The sequence below is a fragment of the Ovis canadensis genome, chromosome 4 (assembly GCF_042477335.2).
Source record: "Ovis canadensis isolate MfBH-ARS-UI-01 breed Bighorn chromosome 4, ARS-UI_OviCan_v2, whole genome shotgun sequence".
NCBI classification, from domain to species: Eukaryota; Metazoa; Chordata; class Mammalia; order Artiodactyla; family Bovidae; genus Ovis; species Ovis canadensis.
Window position 1 is genome coordinate 27,360,353 of NC_091248.1, and position 21,508 is coordinate 27,381,860.

The window sequence follows — 21,508 nt, forward strand, 5'->3', positions numbered from 1 at the left end:
CAGTCGTGTCTGACTCTTCGTGACTCTGCGGACTGTAGCCCACCAGCTCCTCTCTCCTTGAAATTTCCCAGGCAAGGATACTAGAGTGTGTTACCATTTCCCACTCCAGGGGATCTTCCCAACCCAGGGATCAAACTTTCGTCTCTGGCATTGGCAGATGGGTTCTTTACCACTGTGTCACCTGGGAAGCCGTCAAGTCATTCTATGACCCAACAATTCGATTCCTACACACAAGAAAACACATGTCCACCAAAATATGTTGTATGTGAAAGATTACAGCGGCATTCTTCATAATAGTCAAAGAGTAGAAATAATCCAAACACCCACCAACTGATGGATGGATAATAATAAGTGGTATAGTCACACAAGGAAATATTATTTGGCAATAAAAAGGAATGAAGTATTGGCACATGCTACAACATAGATGAAGCTTGAAAACACTAAATGAAAGAAGCCATTCACAAGAGGCCACATATTGTTTGAGTGATATGAAATGTCCAGAACAGGCAAATCCATAGGAACAGAAGTGTATCAGTTGTTATCTAGCGCTGGAAGAGTTTCGGAAGTGACACCTAAAGAGAACAGAGTTTCTTTTGGAGTGATGAAAATGTTCTAAAATTTATTGTGATGATATTCTCACAATTCTGAGAATATGCTAAAAACCATTGAATTGTACAGTGGAAATGAATGAATGGTGTGCCATATGATATTTATATTTCAATAAAATTAAAATACAAAATACCCAAAAGGTCAATAATGTATTAACCAAAGACTATACTCATTGTGGGATTTCCCAGGTGACACTAGTGGTAAAGAACCCGCCTGCTAATGCAGGAGATATTAGAGACACAGGTTCAATCTCTGGGTTGAGAGGATCTCTTGGAGGAGGAAATGGCAACCCACTCCAGTATTCTTGCCTGGGAAATCCCATGGACAGAGGGGCCTGGCGGGCTACAGTTCATAGGGTTGCACAGAGTCAGATACGTCTGAAGCAACTTAGCACACACAGACACATACTCATTGAAGAGGAAACTAATGAATTGGAAGACAGACCTGAGAAAATCACTCTGAATGCAACACAGAAACATCAAGAAATAGAGAACTTGAATGGGATACATGTTTGAGAATCTCTGTCGTATGTCTAGCCGAGAGCCGAAAAAGAGAGAAGAGCAATGAAACATATGTGAAACAGATCGCCAGTCCAGGTTCGATGCATGAGTCAGGGTGCTCAGGGCTGGTGCACTGGGATGACCCTGAGGAATAGGATGGGGAGGGTGGTGGGAGGGGGGTTCAGGATGGGGGACACATGTACACCCATGGCTGATTCATGTCAATGTATGGCAAAAACCACCACAATATTGCAAAGTAATTAGCCTCCAAGTAAAATAAATAAATTATTTGTTTAAAAAAAGAAAAGCAAAAATAAATAAATCAATAAAGGAAATGAAGATATTTTAAAAAATTGATCATGGCTAAGTAGTTTTCATGATTTAAGATAGATCAGAAGTCCAAGTCTGAAGGATTTTATGAAAAAGGAGCTGTTGCATAGTCATGTTTAAAGAAAACTTTAAATCCAATTGAGAGAAAAATAATATTGCTTATAAAGGAATGGTATTTAGCCTGACGAAACAATTCTGTTCGGCAGCAATGAGTGCCACAAAACGAAGAAACATCTTTAAGGTGCAGAGAAAAAAAAAATCAACTTTTACCCAAAACTGTAACTGTTGGGTTGGTCAATAAAAAAATCTCAGGCATCCAAAAAGTAATTGTTACTACTCATAGCTCTCTGCTTTTGAGCTTCTGATTGACATAATTCAGCAAGAAGGAAATTAAGCCTGGAAGAAGTCTATGGAGTCAAGACGCAACACTAAACAGCAAAATTCTAAGTGTGCTGAACAAGGAAGAATGCCACTGAGCCCCATCCACCCATCTTATATTTCCTATCAAGGTATCAGGCAACATGACTAAACTTGGTATTGAATAGACTTGGGGGGACTTAGCTATTTTGAGAATCTTTTTATCTGGCATGAGAAGGTTGAATTTTTACGGAAGGAACTGAGATTTAAAGTGTCGCTCAGGTAGAGGTGTGTGTGTGTGTTTCACGGAGAGGCATGTCTAGTTTGTTCACAAGTCTCCCCTGTCTCCAGGGAGCTTGCGGTCGGCAAAAGACCAGATTATTGAAATGCAGGCCTCGGAGCTGTCCCCACGGTTCTTTGCCCCATTTCTCCATCCTCCATGTCTTACACTTCACTCTTCTCACTCCCACTTCCCTTCTCTGTTCCTACTGGCAGTGACCCCTTCACCGATTGCTGGACACTGGGTGAGAAGCATAAGAGCTGGTCAGTATATCCATGTTGTGGGACCCTTTTGGCAACTAGTTACATCTAATCTAAAGTCACTGATGACTATTCAACTGGAATTTTTGCCTCTTTTAAAAATCATGGCATGTTCAATATACAGTTTAAGTATGAGATGACCTGACCACTGTTGGCCAGGCCTTGGAGAAGCAAGTCTCCTGTGATTTACACAATGTACCTGGCTCAAAGCCTTAGGAAATGCATGGATCATTGTTCTTCTGGTATGAAGTAGCTGCTGCTAGGTGCCTCTTCAGACCATTTGTCAATCCCCTTTCAGGAAAGCCCACTCTCCCAGGGTTCCAGCAGGGTATCGCTGGATGGTAGCTTTTGGCAGAGTGAAGTAGTATTCCTGTCTCCATGACCTGATGCACTGCCTCAAGCTTTGTCCTCTTCTTTGGGTCCTATTGTTTACTGTTCCCTTTTATCTTGTGAGGGACTGCTGCTTTCACAGCACACCTCGTTCTGAGCCCTGACGTCAACGAGCTGATGGTTTCCATGCAGTTGGCAGAGCTCAGCTCACAGTTCTCTCTCTCATCCGCTCGAACAATCACATGCAGAAAGTCAAGCAGACCCTTTTCCGCACTTGTGCTATATTTATTCTTAGCACTCTGCTGAGACTTGGCAACAGTCAGTGGAGCCAGGAGATACTTTGTTTGGATTAGGTCAACAGTCATCCTCTGAGATTTTCATCTATCTCGTTTGTTATGATGCAGTGATCCCCGTTCCATCATTCCATCCAAATCTCAAATGGCTTGGGTAAATCCATCTTGATAAATGATATGGAGAGATGAATCACTGGTATTTATTTGCTTTGAAATTCATGTTTAAATCAATCATTATTAATTAAAATGACATTGATGTGTGTCTACCAACACTGTTTTCTTAGTTAAAAAAACATGGATGGAAACTCTTAAAGAATTCCGGTTTCTCTAAGCTATCCTACTGCTGCTCTTTAGTTGCTGCTGCTGCGGCTAAGTTGCTTCAGTCGTGTCCGACTCTGTGTGACCCCGTAGACGGCAGCCCACCAGGCTCCTCCGTCCCTGGGATTCTCCAGGCAGGAACACTGGAGTGGGGTGCTGTCTCCTTCTCTGGTTAGTTGCTGAGTTGTGTCCAGCTCTTTTCGACCCTATGGACTGTAGACTTCCAGGCTCCTCTGACATGGGATTTCCCAGGAAGAATAGAGGAGTGGGTTACCATTTCTTTCTCCAGGGATCTTCCTGACCCTGGGATCGACCATGCATCTCCTGTTTGGTGGGTGGGTTCTTTATCCCTGAGCCAGCTGGGAGGCCCTTAACTGTCCAGAAGTGTGCAAATATGTCACTGCTTAGAAAGGCCATTGTCACTGCTATTATAATTTCAGTTAGTCTGAAGAAGGTGTCAATATCCTTGCAAATATATATTAAGTTTAGTAGCTTTCTCTTTAAAGGAAGAGAATAGAGAAATGAGTACATACTCTGTAGAATGAAGCTAGGCTGTTGTTATTACAGTTCCTGTGTAGCTTTCTACAAATACAAAGATTTCGTGCTTCCTAAATTTCCTCTCTTTAGAAATATAGATTTTCCAGATCAGATATCCAGTTCTACTGCCTCTGCAATATGCTTCTCGTTTCGTCATCCCATCACCCACCTCACTGGATTGTATAACACTTCACAGTTTTCAACCTCTGGTGTCTACTTGGATCTTCACAACAGTCTTGTGAGATAGGGTCACCAGATATTGTATGACTTTTCATTTTACCTTAGGTGTGAATTGTTTTTCTTCTTATAATTAGTGTAGTTACAGTAAAATTACTTATGCTGTAAGAATTGTACTGCTGCTGCTACTGCTAAGTTGCTTCATTCGTGTCCGACTCTGTGCGACCCCATGGACTACAGCCCACCAGGCTCCCCCGTCCCTGGGATTCTCCAGGCAAGAACACTGGAGTGGGTTGCCATTTCCTTCTCCAGTGCATGAAAGTGAAAAGTGAAAGTGAAGTCGCTCAATTGTGTCCGACTCTAGCGACCCCATGGACTGCATCCAACCAGGCTCCCCTGTCCATGGGATTTTCAAGGCAAGAGTACTGGAGTGGGGTGCCATTGCCTTCTCCAAGAATTGTACAATGCCCAGTAAAAACCAGAAGAAATGTTAAGATGTTGTAAAAACAGAGGCATTTCTGACTTAGGAGTCAGAGCCTCCTGCATGTACAGTGAAATAAACCCAGAAGCAAGCTAATGGGGAAAAGATGGTATATAGTAAATGCCAAAAACAAAAACAAAAAAACCCACAAACCTGGAGCTACACGTAAAACACTGCCATATTTGGCTTCTCATTCCCTTCATGTTTTTCACGCATGCCTCTCAGGCCACATGTTGATCTTTGAACTACATTTCCTTTCTTCTCCCCCTGCCCCTCCCTCTCCCCAGAAATTGTGTGCCTTATTTTTAAAAAGCTTTACCTACATTACAATTTTAAGATATAGGATGTGGAGGAGTCTGAGTACTGTATAAGTCAGGGCAAGTAACTGCTGGCTGCTATAACAGCCACACTTTAAAATCTCATTTACTTAACACAACAAAGTATTACTTCTTATTCTTGTTACAGTCAAGTGCGGGCCAGGCAGATTTTCTTTAGTGGGATCTCAGAGGTCCAGGCTGCTTTCATACTGTGACATGGGAAGGCAGAGATTCACACATGCTCATAACTGCCTTGGACCCAGAGAAGAACATCATTTACGTTCACATTTCCGTCATGAGGTCTCAAGTCAAGTACAATGTTGAGAAATGTAGAGGAACATATTGAATATCTGGTGATCACTGCATCTCCTGGGCTTCCCTGGTGGCGCAGCTGGTAAAGAATCCACTTGCAATGCAAGAGACCTGGGTTTGATCCCTGGGTTGGGAAGATCCCCTGGAGAAGAGAACGGCTACCCAGTCTAGTATTCTGGACTGAAGAATTCCATGGACTGTACAGTCCATGGGGTCACAGAGTCGGGCACAACTGAGTGATTTTCACTTTCAACTATATGTCCTGGGCTTCCCTGAATTTTCACTGGAAGGACTGATGCTGGAAGCTGAAGCTCCAATGCTTTGGCCACCTGATGAAAAGAGCTTACTCTTTGGAAAAGACCCTATTGTTGGGAAAGATTGAGGGCAGGAGAAGGGGGCGATAGAGGATGAAATGGTTAGATGGTATGACCGACTCAATGGACATGAGTTTGAATAAACTCTGGGAGATAGTAAAGGATGGGGAAGCCTGGCATGCTGCAGTCCATGGGGTCACAGAGAGCTGGACACGACTGAACAACTGAACTATATCTCCTGTGAATGTACAGAGTGATTTCAACTTATAGAAAATTAGAGCTGAAAAAGATTTTAGAGAACATCTAGTTTAATCTATTTCCTTATAGCATCAGAGGTTAAAGAGGTTGAATGGCTTGGCCAAATTTGCACTAAGTGGCAGAGGAAGGCGTGATCATAATAAGTAGTGCTTACTAAGCTGTCATTATGTGCCAGGCACTATGTTAACACATCTATGTGCCTTATCTCCTTGAAGCCTCACATTGACCCCGTAAGACAGATGCTGTTCTTATCTTCATTTTAAGGATGACAAATTAAAGCTCAGAGAAGACAGGTAAGCAACTCAGGTTACACAGTTAATAAATGTCAGAAGGCAAATTCAAACCCAGACGGCCTATCATGAAAATGTCAACATGTATTACTCGATGGCCACTATTTTTGTTTTGATTTCCAAAGCCTTTTTCTGATCATACCAACAGACTATGTGGGATCAAATATGGACAGACTATGTGGAGATTAAATATGGACATCTTCATGAAAGAATTATGCTATAGAAACTTTAAGACCTAAACTGTAGCAGTGTCTCTGCTTGTCTAGAAGATAGGTTGAAGTTATTTGTGAGAGCAGAGAGAAAGCAATGCCATAAACGTAGGCAAGTAACATTAGATTATCAAGGTGAAACTCGCTCCTAGCTTTGGACATGGTTTTTCCATACAGTACATGAGTATTTTCTGTCGCAAAAAAATAGCCAGTACGTAGGAAATATTAACTTACACCTACAGGGCAGATGAATGGAGAAAGCAGATGTCGCAACATCTGTTTAAGAAGCAAATACTAAATTAGATATCATGGTCATTTCTTGCGGTTCTTGTTCTTCTACATGACAGCAATGCTGGAAGTTTTAGTCATAATTGTTCACATCTACTTATCTGATCAAGTAGCAGGCATCAAAGCCTAGATTTTATGTTGGAAAAGTTCGCTAGTTTACCATCCATGCAACATTTATTTCTAGTAAAAAAAAATAGGTCAAAAATAGATGTATAAAATGGTTTCTCATTAAGATTAAATTATGCTGTGTTTTGCACAGTCCCTGGAATACAGTAAGCACTCAATAAATCTCTTGCTATTCTTCTTCTCACTATTATTATTATTACTATTATTGCTGTTACACATCTTACCCTGTAAATCACTACAGAACCAGTTTTTCCTTTCTTTCAACCTTGATTTTATTTTTAAAAATATTTATTTACTTATATTTATTTGGCTGTGCTGGGTCTCAGTTGCGGTACATGGGGTCTAGTTCCCTGACCAGGGGTCAAACCAGGGTCACAGGTCAAACCTGTGCTGCCTGAACTGGGAGCACAGAGTCTTAGCCACTGGACCACCACAGAAGTCTCACAACCTTGATGTTTTTACAGAATTCTTTATACCAGCAGGGAATGAAACTTCACTGGGGAGATGGGGGCAGTTATGACAGAATTACCCATCCCGTTTACTTGCTGAAATGATTGCTTGTCTGACTGACTTCACCATATTGCCAGGCTGTTTTAGACCCAGAGTGCAGTAGTGAAAGTGAAGTCGCTCTGTCGTGTCTGACTCTTTGCGACCCCATGGACTGTAGCCCACCAGGCTCCTCCGTCCGTGGGATTCTCCAGGCAAGAATACTAGAGTAGGTTGCCATTTCCTTCTCTAGGGGATCTTCCCAATCCAGGGATCAAACCCAGGTCTCCCGCATTGCGGGCAGATGCTTTAACCTCTGAGCCACCAGAGGCTTGACAGAGTGCAGTTGGATGCCACCAACTGGTCCAACAGGAAGGCATGAACCTTCAAAGTTTCCAAAACATATGGACAAAGGCCACATAAAACATGAGATAATTAACTGAGTATCATTCCAAATAAGTGTTTTGGAAGAAAAATAAATTTCTGTTATCTGGTCTTGATGAAGTCTCCTAGAGAAGGAAGCATGCGGTCCAAGAAGAATTAGTCTAGTTGCCATTAGAACTGGTGGGAGTCCCAGCTCTTGTTACTGATTTGTTAAGTCCCTTACTTTCTTCAGAGCTGTCTGTTTTTAATTTTTCTTTTCTACTGTTAAATGGGGTAGTTATTTTGAGAGTCTAATAAGATATATAAGGCTTAAAAAATTCCATATTCATATAAAACCCCATCATAATATGAGAAGTCTAAAAATTAAGTTGTGTAAAATAGAAAGTCATTTTATTTCATGAGAAATAAAATGCAGGAAGTTCCAGGGTCCAAGTGTGTCATCCCCACTACCCAAGGCCTATTGCAGTTTGGGATTTTGAAGTTTCCTGTTTAACTGGCCAGTTTGGGCCAAGGGAATTGAACGCTGGCCCATTCAGGATTCTGAGGACTGTTTTCCTTTCCCCAAATAGTTTGAGACTGTTTACTGTTTCTGCTTCTGATGTCACTTTTTTCCCCCCTCCCACCAAAATAAACCTCAGCTTTTCCTGATTGAGACAGGGCAATCTTGTTATATCTAAAATCATTTTATCAGGGGATTTTCACTGTAGGTCTTTAGAATTATAGAGGTGAGGTAAGTGACCCATGGTCAGTGTGTAATGCAATAAGAGAAGTTTGTCCTCCTATTTGTTAATAGGGAAAGCACTGCTGTTTACTTGAGATAATAATTTGATACACTGTAATTCATGCTCTGCATGAACTGAGAGGAGGAATTGGCATTTCTACTGAAGGGATGGTATGGCTGAGGGAGGGGTGGAGGGTGGAGAAAACACAAAAAGGAGAAAGCAAGACAAGAGAGCGGGGAGAAAGGGACCAGAAGAATACTGTGCTCAGAGCTCCTGGTAATCCCTGGATGTTCAGTGTATGTAAAATATCCAGATATATGCTTGAGGTCATGGGTATTCCTGTGGAGATCTGGGAAGGGGTTGAATTCTGAATCTGGGTTTCCGTTAAATTGATATGGGAAGAACACAGATGAACACAGGCATTTAGGATCCCTTCTGATATCTGAGCTGTTTGTGAAAGGTCCCAATACTACTTAATAAGATAATTACTCATGGCCAAGTCATTAAAAATGTACACTAGAATCTCAGTGAGACGGTCTCAATTTAACATTAACTTGTGAGTCTGGATCCATATATAGTCTGTAGAAAGCTTAATTTCTGTCTTCTGTTTGATCTAATTCCAGAATATGGTTAAGTTTTAAGACTTACAGCTAAAAACACCACTTTTCCTTAAATCCTTTTAGATTGGAGACGAAGCCAGAATTCACAACTGGTCCCTTCACTGAAGATCAAATAAGCAGGGCTCTGCTGAGTAGCATATTGAAACCTTTAGAATTCTTTGCACAAAATTGAAACTGCAGAGAATGTCATTTTTTGGGAAATAAATCCATCCCATGACCATTGCCTATAAATTTTCCACTCTGTTCTGAAACCATAAAGAAAACCTTCATCTATTCATCTACATGTAGTTGATATATAGGAGGAAAACCTCACTTTACTAGCATATAAAATATTTATTGTCTATGTTATTAAAACATTACCCAAGACCGGTGGTTCCTGCTTTGCCCGAATAGCCCCTGAAAATATCACACATTTCTCATTGGTAACAGCGACTTCCCAAGCCAGGATACTCCCTTAGGAGTTGGGGCAGGAAGCGGAAGAAATGTTTCCATTTTCAAGAAGTGGGTGAAAAGCAGGTCCGAATTTCAGGGTTTGTGTGCACTTATGAAGCCTCATTTTGAGAATCTGACCATTGTCAGTTGAACTGTGTCCTCCTAAATTCATCTGTGAAAGTAGCGACCTCCCTGTTATTTCAGAATGTGACCTTATTTGAAGATACAGTCTTTAAAGAGATAATCAAGCTAAAGGAGGCCTTTAGGGTGAAACCTAATCCAGTGTGTATATGTGTGTGGGTGTGTGCACGCGCTCAATCACTCAGTCCTGTCTGACCCTTTGTGACCACATAGACTGTAGCCCATCAGGCTCCTCTGTCCATGGCAAGAATACTGGAGTGGATTGCCATTCCCTTACCTGCGTCTCTTGAATTCCTTGCATTGGCAAGGTAGGTTCTTTACCAGCTGAGCCACCAGGGAAGCCCCAGTCCAGTATGACTGGTATCATCACAAAAAGGAAAAATTAAAGAACAAATCCCAAGTCTTGATTGTCCTGAGGCATCTCAGATTTTTTTTTTTTTTAATTTAAAGCATAATGAGGACAAGACATGGATTAACAGCCAGAATTTTCAGGAGGACAAGGACAATTCTGGTAAACTTAATATCAGGTTCTATCAAAACCATCTCATATAATCTATAAAAACAAGTGCCAGGTATAAAAGAAAGTCAACATACTATATAGGAATAAATGTTAAGCCAGATCTAAAGTAAAATTAAAAGAGAAAGTTGTGTTTACTTTTAATTGTCAGAGACAGAGCTAAGTGCAAATATTTCAAACATAGATTACTTTTAATACAAATTACGCCAATTCCTGCCTTGCAGGTGGATTCCTTACCAACTGAGCTGTCAGGGAAGCCTAAATTAATCCACATGACAGTATTTTATGTCAGGCGATGAAGAGGTGTAAAGGACAATTTGTCATACTGTGTGTTTAAATCCTTTCTGGGCTTCTTGAGGGAGAAACTATAAAAGAAAAATAACAAAATAAATATCAAATTATTTTATGTATGAACCTTATTGTTGTTTCAACAGGGAAGGTATAGTTTGCTTAGCATGGTTTTCTCCTCAAAAAACAAGGGCATGAATGTAGGTTGTTCATTTTGGGAAGTGGCCCCAAGAAACAAGAGCAAAGGGCAGTGCAGAACAAAGGAGGGAAGTGGGAGAGGTGCTGAAGAGCGCCTTCTTGAGCTGGTCCCTGCTGCGGGCAGGGGGACTCTGACGAGCAGTGTAAGCTGTGCATCAGAATGGACCACCGAGAGGCTGGAAAAGCGAGCACTCACGCTCATCCACTGCCTCGCATTCTCATTGGTCGAGAGTTGCCCTGTGAGTCTTAACTCCCCCTGTGTTTCCAGGCTGCACACACGAGGGAATGTGACAGGTACCCTACAGGTCCTTCAGGGTATGGCAGAAAACCTAGAGGTGAGAAAGTGACAGATGAGGGGTGAAGCCAGTGTGAGGTGCAGTTGGGAGATGCCTGTGAGCAGAGGCGCGGGCTGCAGCAATGTCTGCCGTGAAAGGTGAGCTGAGAGGAAGAGACAGGGCACAGGAGGGATCCGCTGCATCCCACCCGCCAGTTCTGACTCACTCATAGTGGCTGCCACAGGTCTGGTATTGAGAAGAATCTGAAGCCGATTCTGGGTGTATCTGCAAAGAACCCAAGGTCTGCGAGGAGGGAATTATGGCAGGTCTTAAGTTCATCCTCACGTTATGTCATCTGGATGTGGAGAGTCATGACTTCGTCTCCTTGCTTCCGTCTTTGAAAAGAATAATGGGAAGGAAGACATTGGCCAGAAACTGACATGATTCAGCTCAGAATGCTCCCTTTCACAGGCATGTTTAGATGTCACCACAAGGAGTAAAACGCCTTGTGTTTGGGGCTTCTCTAGTGGCTCAGATGGTAAAAGATCTGCCTGATGTGTGGGAGACTCAGATTCGATCCCTGGGTCAGGAAGATCCCCTGGAGATGGGAATGCAACCCACTCCAGTATCCTTGCCTGGAGAATACCATGGGTGGAGGAGCCTGGCAGGCTACAATCCATGGGCTCATGAAGAGTTGGACATGCCTGAGCAACTAGCAATTTCACTTTCACAAGTGTAAAACAGAACAAATTTTGTTTGTCAGTGTCCAGAAAAGTCTTTCATGGATTGGACTGGCAGAGAATAACCAATTCCTTTGGATTAGTTTGCTTTTGATTGAAGAGAGTAAACCATCAGAAGCACGGCAATGAGTGCTTTCTACATGAATGTTATCAGGAGAAACGATATCGACTTTTTAAAGGAAAGAAAAGCAGATTTTTGTGTTAGACAGTGGAGAAGGAAATGGCAACCCACTCCAGTATTCTTGCCTAGAGAACTCCGTGGACAGCGGGGCCTGGTGGGCTCTGTCCATGGGCTTTCACAGAGTTGGACATGACTGAAGAGACTTAGCATGCATGCATGCGCTGGACAGAATTCATAGATCTCTGAGTCTTCAAGTATTCTGTGTACAAGTTTCAGCTGCACACTCTTGCCATGTAGCTTGGGAAGTTCACCTCCTTCTTTAGTACTCGTGAGGCTCCTGGGATGGGAGAAGTGTACATTCTTCCGGGTGATGACTGCCGTCTGTCCTTCAGACTTCCTTCCCCCTGCCTTGCCTTAGTCACCCATACATGTTTTGTTATGCGTGATGTCTGGCCTCTCCTTTCTTCATCTTTGCTCCTGATATGGAGACTCCACCTTCTCCTCCATTCCTCAAGGCAGCTCCACCACACAGCTGCTGTTGTCACAGTATTTTAATGAAGATTTGGGGATAATAAAAAGATCTGAGATCAGATGAAGAAGCTAACTGAATGGCTGACTTCACTATTCCTAAAGAACTCAGCCTACTCATCCCTACTCAGGGGAATCCATCAGAGCCCTTTGCTCTTTCCCCGCCCGCAAACGCCTCAGGTTGCTGGGGTCTGCAATTTCCCATCTTCCCTTTTCCTCACTTTCCTGGTGTCCCTAATACTTCCTTCCCCTCTAGCTGCCAAGGACAAGTCAAGAAGCCCTGTAACAGTATTATGCAACCTAATTTAGCTCCTGCTTTTTCTCAGTTTCTTTTTACCAGACCAGCCCACAGGCAGCTTTTCAATAGAATAACACTAAGACCTAGAGACAAGTCTTCCCAAATGAAAGTGATATATCCTGCTACTCATTCAGAACACAGCTCCAGTGTGTTTACTTTTTTTAAAAGGCAATTTTATTTTCTTCATACACAAATAGAAGTCCAATTCTTTAAAATAGGATTGGAGCCGGTTTAAGTTTGAAATCCAAGGACTATTCCAGAGAAATGTCAGGATTTTGGATGGCCACAGAGACTGAGGCTGGTGGAAATAAGTTCTTAATGGAAGTTTTAAACTTATGTCCAAGCTACAACAAGGAAGGATATAAGGATTTTCCCCGCAAAGTGCTAGAGAGAAGCAAACACCAGAATTTGCAATGCAATTATGATGATTTTGCTTCCAAATATTATGGCTTAGAGATGTCGTATTTGGTGAAGTAAATAGATATTTTAGAATGAATTGAATAGTTAGCCAGGTAAAAGAAAAGGTGAGTAAGAGAACCACAGAACAGAACTGTTGAAAGTCTTGAATTGTACACTAAGACATTAAACTTTTTACATTGGGATTAGAAAATCCAGTTACTTCCCCAAGAGTTTGCTCCCCATTCTAACTTGAAATGGAATAAATCCCCTTGTATGGGAGGTAGAATTTGAGGGGATTTATTTCTTCTCAAGTTGAAGGGCATTTGGAAAAAGCAGACCTTTGTTATTAATGCTCAAAAGCATCCAGATGCTTTTTTTTTTTCTTTTGGGAATGCTAATGATTAAGTAAAGTGATTACAAATGACAGAGGAAAGAACTACCATCCTACTAAGCATAAAATCAAAGCACTGCAGTTCAAATCACAATGAATGTGCTGAAATTAAAGCAATAGAAAAAATCTAAGCAACTATAAGGGAACAGTTACCGTATTAGAATATTTCTAAGGTCCTCAGTGAGAGGAAACTAGGGAATAAAACCAATCTTGAAAGTTATTCTGAAATTGGATTCGTTTCCCATTCAAGAAATACAATATTCCCTTCAAAATGACTCTCCAAGTCAGCAATACTTATAGAACTCTTCATAGTGCTTTGAAATGACACTCCTGTACAGAGCTCTTTCAGGAAATTGAATTTTTATTCTTCAAAGACCAAACCTGCATCCAGCATAGGTAGGAACTCAGGGGCGGATATCTCCGGAAATAACAGTTTGCTCTGTCTTCCCTAAGAACTAACAGAGAACTGGCTCAAGCTAAAGAGTATGAGTTTGGTATTGGGGCAGGCCATGGCCACCCACTCCACTGTGGGCCTTATTGCCAATTCCTGCCATTCTGAAAATGGTGTGTGCTTGGCTCCTTGCAGATAAAATCCCCTCATCTTTGTAACTAGGACTTGTAGACGTTTGCACAGTGCTGTCAAACAACTTCTGTGACTTTGCTTGTTCCTATCCACAGGTTATTTCTCAAGCCCCCACGTCCTATGAAATGCTTGCTTGTAGAAATCTTTGCTAGCACTGGTTCCCATCCTAATGCCTGGGACTCGGCCTGGCCATTCTGGATGGTGTGACTGGCCAGCCTGCTGCCACCCAGAGCTTTTCCCTGTGCTCTATGTGCCGTAGCCCCAGGTTAAGCAATGTCCTATCCCCTGGCAGGCATGAATTCCCCAGACATTGTATTTCAGGTCAGCCAAGAGTTCCTGAACATTCCTTTCTCAGAGGAGAAAACGTTAGACTGATTGGAACATTTAAGGAGCCAAAGCCACCTCTGCCTCTGTCAGCCTCACAATGACCTTGTGGCCTCTTGCTTTGAATCTGTGATTAATGCTTTGACTTATGCCACAGTCTTTTGACTTAGGCTACCATCTAAGTCTTGATCTTAAGTGACTCCCAGCTACATCTGGGTGACTTTTTATTCTGATTACCCATCTGCTGCTCACACGGAGAAGGAAATGGCAACCCACTCCAGTGCCCTTGCCTAGAGAATCCTGTGGGCAGAGGAGCCTGGGGGGCTGCTTTCCATAGGGTCACACAGGGTTGGACATGACTGAAGCAACTTAGCATGCATGCATGCATTGGAGAAGGAAATGGCAACCCACTCCAGTGTTCTTGCCTGGAGAATCTCAGGGATGGGGGAGCCTGGTGGGCTGCTGTCTATGGGGTCGCACAGAGTCAGACATGACTGAAGCGACTCAGCAGCAGCAGCAGCAGCAGCAGCAGCATCTGCTGCTCACTTTTCTCTGGGACTGACTGGCAGTACCGATTCTTCCGACCCTTCTTTCCAGTGAATAGAGATGTGTCCTTGGGTAGAAGTCTCCATGTCTGAGTCACTGATGCCCACTCCCTCCTTACTCTACCATAGCCAGCGCCAGGTAGCTATAGACTGTGGCTCCTTCTCTGAGCTCATGTCAATGGCCTATCACCGTAACTACTGTAACTCTTTGTGCCCAGATTCTCTCTGGCTCTTTTTCTCTGTCAGACCATGTCTGATTTCGCTTTTTAAAACAGCAAATCAACGTCCAGAACAATAATACCATATAAGCTGTGATGAACAATTATGAAGTATCAATATTGGGCTTGTTATCTCTAAGTCTCATGACTTATTACTATTATCTTATCCCCAAGGTAGGTCTCATTACTGCATTTTATTGATGAGAAAAATGAGTCTTTGGAAACTATATTACCAGGAAGTAGTAGAGCTGGAATCAGGCTGAGGTCTGGAATCAAAACTGAAGCAGCTTCATTTTACCAGGCTGCCTTCCTTTGACAAAAGCTGTAGTATATTATCTTGAATCACCACCAATATTGTTGACTCTGTTTACAGATGAATATACGGAGACTTGGAATCATCATGAGTGAGGAGTCCTGTTAATAATAGGACTCAAATTTGACTCTGAAACCTTTTCTCTTTCCACTACAGGATGCTATGTTCCATGATGGCACTTCCTACTTTTCCAGTTATATGCTTGCTTTGCAAACACTCAAATTTCAGCCTGCAACCAGTTTAAGTGCCCCTATGATAAAGTCTCTTGTTATTGCATCTGAAACTTGGTTTGGACAACACCTTCTTTCTCCTTCTGCTTCTCTGCCTCCTTCTTAGCTTCCCCTTCCACTTGTTCCTAGAATGATTCATCTTCCCATCTTTCAACAGGCATCGATTGTCCCTGAGGATGCTCACAGAACTTGAAATACCAGCCAGAATGTCAGCTTTAAATTACAGTGAGGAATGGAGCTATCAAGCTTTCCAGTGACTCGTGTTTGTTGATCAGTACCCTCTCTCCCTTTGGGCAAATCTATGTGGGATGTTAAATTTGTAATTGGGAGATGGGTTGGCAAAATAAGAATTGGAACAAGAGCAATTAGTTGAGGTGTCTGGGTGTGACGGGGTAAAATGGTTCAATGCATCCATTTCTGCATTTGAGATTTTTCTGTCGCTGGTCTGGGCTGCTTGAATCCTTGGCCCAGGGCACTGACTCTCAGATGGTGCTACTGTAGAGTGTTGAAAAGCTGTAATTGTGCTTGACATAATAAAAACAATTTTTAAGAATTTTAAAACTTCAGTGTTCCACAAATGCAAAAATATTTGTGAAATATATGTAAGATGTAAAGCACAAAGACAGTGAAAATCCACTTACCCATTCTCCAGGCAAAAAACAGAACATGACCAAGAATGTTGAAGTTTCTTGTGTGTTTCTTTCTCTTCTGTGTCCCATTTTCCTTTTTCAAATAACAATGATCCAAAATTTTGTGTTTATACTGATGAAAGAAATCAAAGAGGACACTAATAGATGGAGAAATATACCATGTTCATGGATCAGAAGAATCAATATAGTGAAAATGAGTATACTACCCAAAGCAATTTACAAATTCAATGCAATCCCTGTTAAGCTACCAGCCACATTTTTCACAGAACTAGAACAAATAATTTCAAGATTTGTATGGAAATACAAAAAACCTCGGATAGCCAAAGCAATCTTGAGAAAGAAGAATGGAACTGGAGGAATCAACTTGCCTGACTTCAGGCTCTACTACAAAGCCACAGTCATCAAGACAGTATGGTACTGGCACAAAGACAGACACATAGATCAATGGAACAAAATAGAAAGCCCAGAGATAAATCCACACACATATGGACACCTTATCTTTGACAAAGGAGGCAAGAATATACAATGGAGTAAAGACAATCTCTTTAACAAGTGGTGCTGGGAAAACTGGTCAACCACTTGTAAAAGAATGAAACTAGATCACTTCCTAACACCGCACACAAAAATAAACTCACAATGGATTAAAGATCTAAATGTAAGATCAGAAACTATAAAACTCCTAGAGGAGAACATAGGCAAAACACTCTCAGACATAAATCACAGCAGGATCCTCTATGATCCACCTCCCAGAATTCTGGAAATAAAAGCAAAAATAAACAAATGGGATCTAATTAAAATTAAAAGCTTCTGCACAACAAAGGAAAATATAAGCAAGGTGAAAAGACAGCCTTCTGAATGGGAGAAAATAAGAGCAAATGAAGCAACTGACAAACAACTAATCTCAAAAATATACAAGCAACTTATGCAGCTCAATTCCAGAAAAATAAACGACCCAATCAAAAAATGAGCCAAAGAACTAAATAGACATTTCTCCAAAGAAGACATACGGATGGCTAACAAACACATGAAAAGATGCTCAACATCACTCATTATTAGAGAAATGCAAATCAAAACCACAATGAGGTACCACTTCACACCAGTCAGAATGGCTGCGATCCAAAAATCTGCAAGCAATAAATGCTGGAGAGGGTGTGGAGAAAAGGGAACCCTCCTACACTGTTGGTGGGAATGCAAACTAGTACAGCCACTATGGAGAACAGTGTGGAGATTCCTTAAAAAATTGCAAATAGAACTACCTTATGACCCAGCAATCCCCCTGCTGGGCATACACACCGAGGAAACCAGAATTGAAAGAGACACATGTACCCCAATGTTCATCGCAGCACTGTTTATAATAGCCAGGACATGGAAACAACCTAGATGTCCATCAGCAGATGAATGGATAAGAAAGCTGTGGTACATGTACACAATGGAGTATTACTCAGCCGTTAAAAAGAATTCATTTGAATCAGTTCTGATGAGATGGATGAAACTGGAGCCAATTATACAGAGTGAAGTAAGCCAGAAAGAAAAACACCAATACAGTATACTAACACATATATATGGAATTTAGGAAGATGGCAATGACGACCCTGTATGCAAGACAGGAAAAAAGACACAGATGTGTATAACGGACTTTTGGACTCAGAGGGAGAGGGAGAGGGTGGGATGATTTGGGAGAATGGGAATTCTAACATGTAAACTATCATGTAAGAATTGAATCGCCAGTCCATGTCTGACATAGGGTGCAGCATGCTTGGGGCTGGTGCATGGGGATGACCCAGAGAGTTGATGTGGGGAGGGAGGTGGGAGGGGGGGGGTCATGTTTGGGAACGCATGTAAGAATTAAAGATTTTAAAATTAAAAAAAAATAAAATAAAAAAATAAAAAACAAAATTTTGTGTTTATAATTTGATTTTTTTTCATAGTAACATTACTTTTTCCTTGAATCTCTAAATAACAGATTGACTTTAAAGGAATGGAATCATGCAATATATTTTTATCATTTTTTAAAAAATTCATGTTGTTTATATAGCCAAAATTCATTAAATTTCCAGTCCTTAGTAGTTCATTCCAGCAACACACAGCTTATTTATTCTATTGTTGATAGGCATTTGGATTGCTCAGAATTTGTTGAAATAATAAATAGTACTACCAGATACATTTTGGGGTATTTCTGTTGGTGCATACATACATGGATTTTCAGGAGTAGAATTCTTGAATCATGGGGTATGCATATTTTCAACTTTACTAGAAACTAAATTTGTGTTAAAAGTAGTTGTAGCAACTATTAACACTTCCATCAGCTGTATAAAATCCATCTTTTTCCCCACATCCTCACAAGCATGTTATGTTACCAGACTTCAATTTCCATTGTGGGTGTGATATTTATCTCACTCTAGTTAGAATTTATACTTCATCATTTCTAATAAAGTTAAGCATCTTTTCCTATGTTTATTTCCATTTAAGATTATTCATCTGTGAAGTTCTTGTTCAAAATGTTGCCTTTATTTTTTTGAATTGTCTGCTTTCTTATCAACTGATTTGTAAGAGAGGTGTTTTGGTCTAGGTCTTTTATTTTTAAAATATATTTTGGAGATTAATCAATCTTTTTTCAGTTTTGCGTGTCAAAAAAATCTTTTTCCCAGTTTGTGCATTTTCTTGTAATTATTTTTATATGTTTTGAATGAAACAATAGAATTTAAGTTTTCCTTTATGGTTTGTGTGTTTTAAGAAATCTTTCCCTGTTTGGAGGTCATGAAAGCACTTCCTCTGTTGTTAACTTTGCCTTTCTGATCTAAGACTGGTTTAACTAAACTGGTTTTTTAATATAGTGTATGAGAGGGATAGAATTTTATTTTTTCACATGTGAATACTCAAGTGTGCCAAGATAATTTATTGAGAAGTACATTCTTTCTTGTATGACCTGCTACACATTTTCTGTCATATATCAAAGATCCATGTAAGAATAGACTTGTTTTTAAAGTTTCTATTCTGTTTCATTTGACTGTTCCATAACAAGACCCTCTGTCTTAATTATCATGGCCTTATAATAATTCTAACTATGTGATAAAATAAGTGCCTTTTCTTCCTTTTCTTCACGGCCCTTTGCTCTTTCATATAAACTTGAAAATCAACTTGTCAAGTACAACAAACTGTCTGTTGAGATTTTAACGGGAATATCATTGCAATCACCAATCAGTTTGAGAATAATTAATGTTTCTGTGATATCAAGCCTTTTCATCCATATACATGATGTATATATCTATGTTTACTAGGTTTTCTTTACCTTTCAGTGTAGTTTTATAATTTTCTTCATAAAGTTCTTGTATAATTTTGTTATATTTAATTCTAGATGTTCTGCAGTTTTGATGTTACTATAGATATATTTTTAAATTTTCATTTATGCTGTTGAAATTTACTATTGTATACTGAGTTTTACATTTTATAACTGTGCCAAATTATCATATTAAGTTTAGTAATTTATCCATAGCTTCTTTTGGATTTCTAACACACAGATTATATTCACAAGCGTAAGTTAACAGTTTTGTGTCTTTCTTTCCAATTCTCATATCTTTTATTACTTTTTATTTTCTGATTACTAAGGACTCCAGTACAATATCATTCAAATAAAGCTAGCAGATACCATGTCTTTTTCCTAACCACAAAGGGAAAACTTTAAATATTTCATAATTAAATATAATGCTGCTGCTGCTGCTGCTAAGTCGCTTCAGTCGTGTCCAACTCTGTGCGACCCCATAGACGGCAGCCCACCAGGCTCCCCTGTCCCTGGGATTCTCCAGGGAAGAACACTGGAGTGGGTTGCCATTTCCTTCTCCAATGCATGAGAGTGAAAAGTGAAAGTGAAGTTGCTCAGTCGTGTCCGACTGTTAGCGACCCCGTGGACTGCAGCCCACCAGGCTCCTCCGTCCATGGGATTTTCCAGGCAAGAGTACTGGAGTGAGGTGCCACTGCCTTCTCTGAACTATAATGCTAGCTGTAGGTTTTCTGTAGCTATCATTTACTGGTTTAAGGAAGTTCTCTTTTATTTTCATTTAATTCAGAAAAGGATGTGGAATTCTATCAGTTGCTTTTTCTATAATCATTTACTTGAGATGATTATATTATTTCTCCTCTCTTCAATTAATATAATGATATATATTAATTCTTTTCTTAGGTGAAATCAAACTTTAACTCCTGGGATCAACCAGCTAATGCATTATCTTGATAAACACACATGCATACTCCTGGATCATGTTGCTAATATTCTTATTTTTATACCTGTGTCTATGAGCAAGACTGGGCTGTAATTTTATTCTCATGCTTCATTGGATTTTGTATCAAAGCTACAGTAATCTGATAAAGTGACCTAGGGATATTCCCAATTTTCTATACACTGATAGTCTCTGTGAGAATGGAACTTTTTTCCTTAATGGTTTGCCAAGTTATTTTGTCCTTGACTATTTACTTGAAATTACTGGCTCCCCTGACTAGACCTTGTTTTTCTGAAGGAAGATTTTAACTTCTGATTCAACTTCCTTTGCGGTCATGTGACTGTTTACATTTCACATTTCTTTCTAAGTAAATTTTAGTATGTCGTCTTTTTTTCCTAGGGGTCTAATCATTTTATCTGAGTTCTCAAAGGCATCACATGGAGTAGGCTCTTAGCCTACTTTCTGTTCAGTTCAGTTCAGTTGCTCGGTCGTATCCAACTCTTCGCAACCCCATGGACTGCAGCACACCATGCTTCCCTGTCCATCACCAACTCCTAGAGCATACTCAAACTCATGTCCATCACATTGGTGATGCCATCCAAACATCTCATTCTCTGTCGTCCCCTTCCCCTCCTGCCTTCAATCTTGCCCAGAATCAGGGTTTTTTCCAATAGGTCGGGTCTTCCCATCAGGTGGCCAAAGTATTGGAGTTTCACCTTCAGCATCTGTCCTTCCAATGAGTATTCAGGACTGATTTCCTTTAGGATGGACTGATTGGATCTCCTTGTAGTCCAAGGGATTCTCAAGAGTCTTCTCTAACACCACAGTTCGAAGGCATCAGTTCTTCAGTGCTCAGCTCTCTTTATAGTCCAACTCTCATATCCATACATGACTACTGGAAAAATGATAGCTTTGCCCAGACAGACCTTTGTTGGCAAAGTAATGTCTCTGCTTTTAATATGCTGTCTAGGTTGGTCATAACTTTTCTTCCAAGGAGCAAGCGTCTTTTAATTTCATGGCTGCAGTCACCATCAGCAGTGATTTTGGAGCCCCCAAAATAAAGTCTATAACTGTTTCCATTGTTTTCCTATCTATTTGCCATGAAGTGAAGAGACCAGATACCATGGTCTTAGTTTTCTGAATGTTGAATTTTAAGCCAGCTTTTTCCCTGTCCTCTTTCACTTTCGTCAAGAGGCTCTTTAGTTCTTCTCTGCTTTCTGCCATAAGGGTGGTGTCATCTGTGTATCTAAGGTTGTTGATATTTCTCCCAGCAATCTTGATTTCAGCTTGTGTTTCAGCCAGCCT

General features: G+C 40.7%; 1 protein-coding gene across 1 annotated transcript in view; it reads left to right on the forward strand.

The window, feature by feature from the left end:
* Nucleotides 1-21,508, forward strand: part of DYNC1I1 (dynein cytoplasmic 1 intermediate chain 1) — a 581,233-nt gene that overhangs the window by 75,778 nt on the left and 483,947 nt on the right. The gene's annotated exons all lie outside the window — the stretch shown is intronic.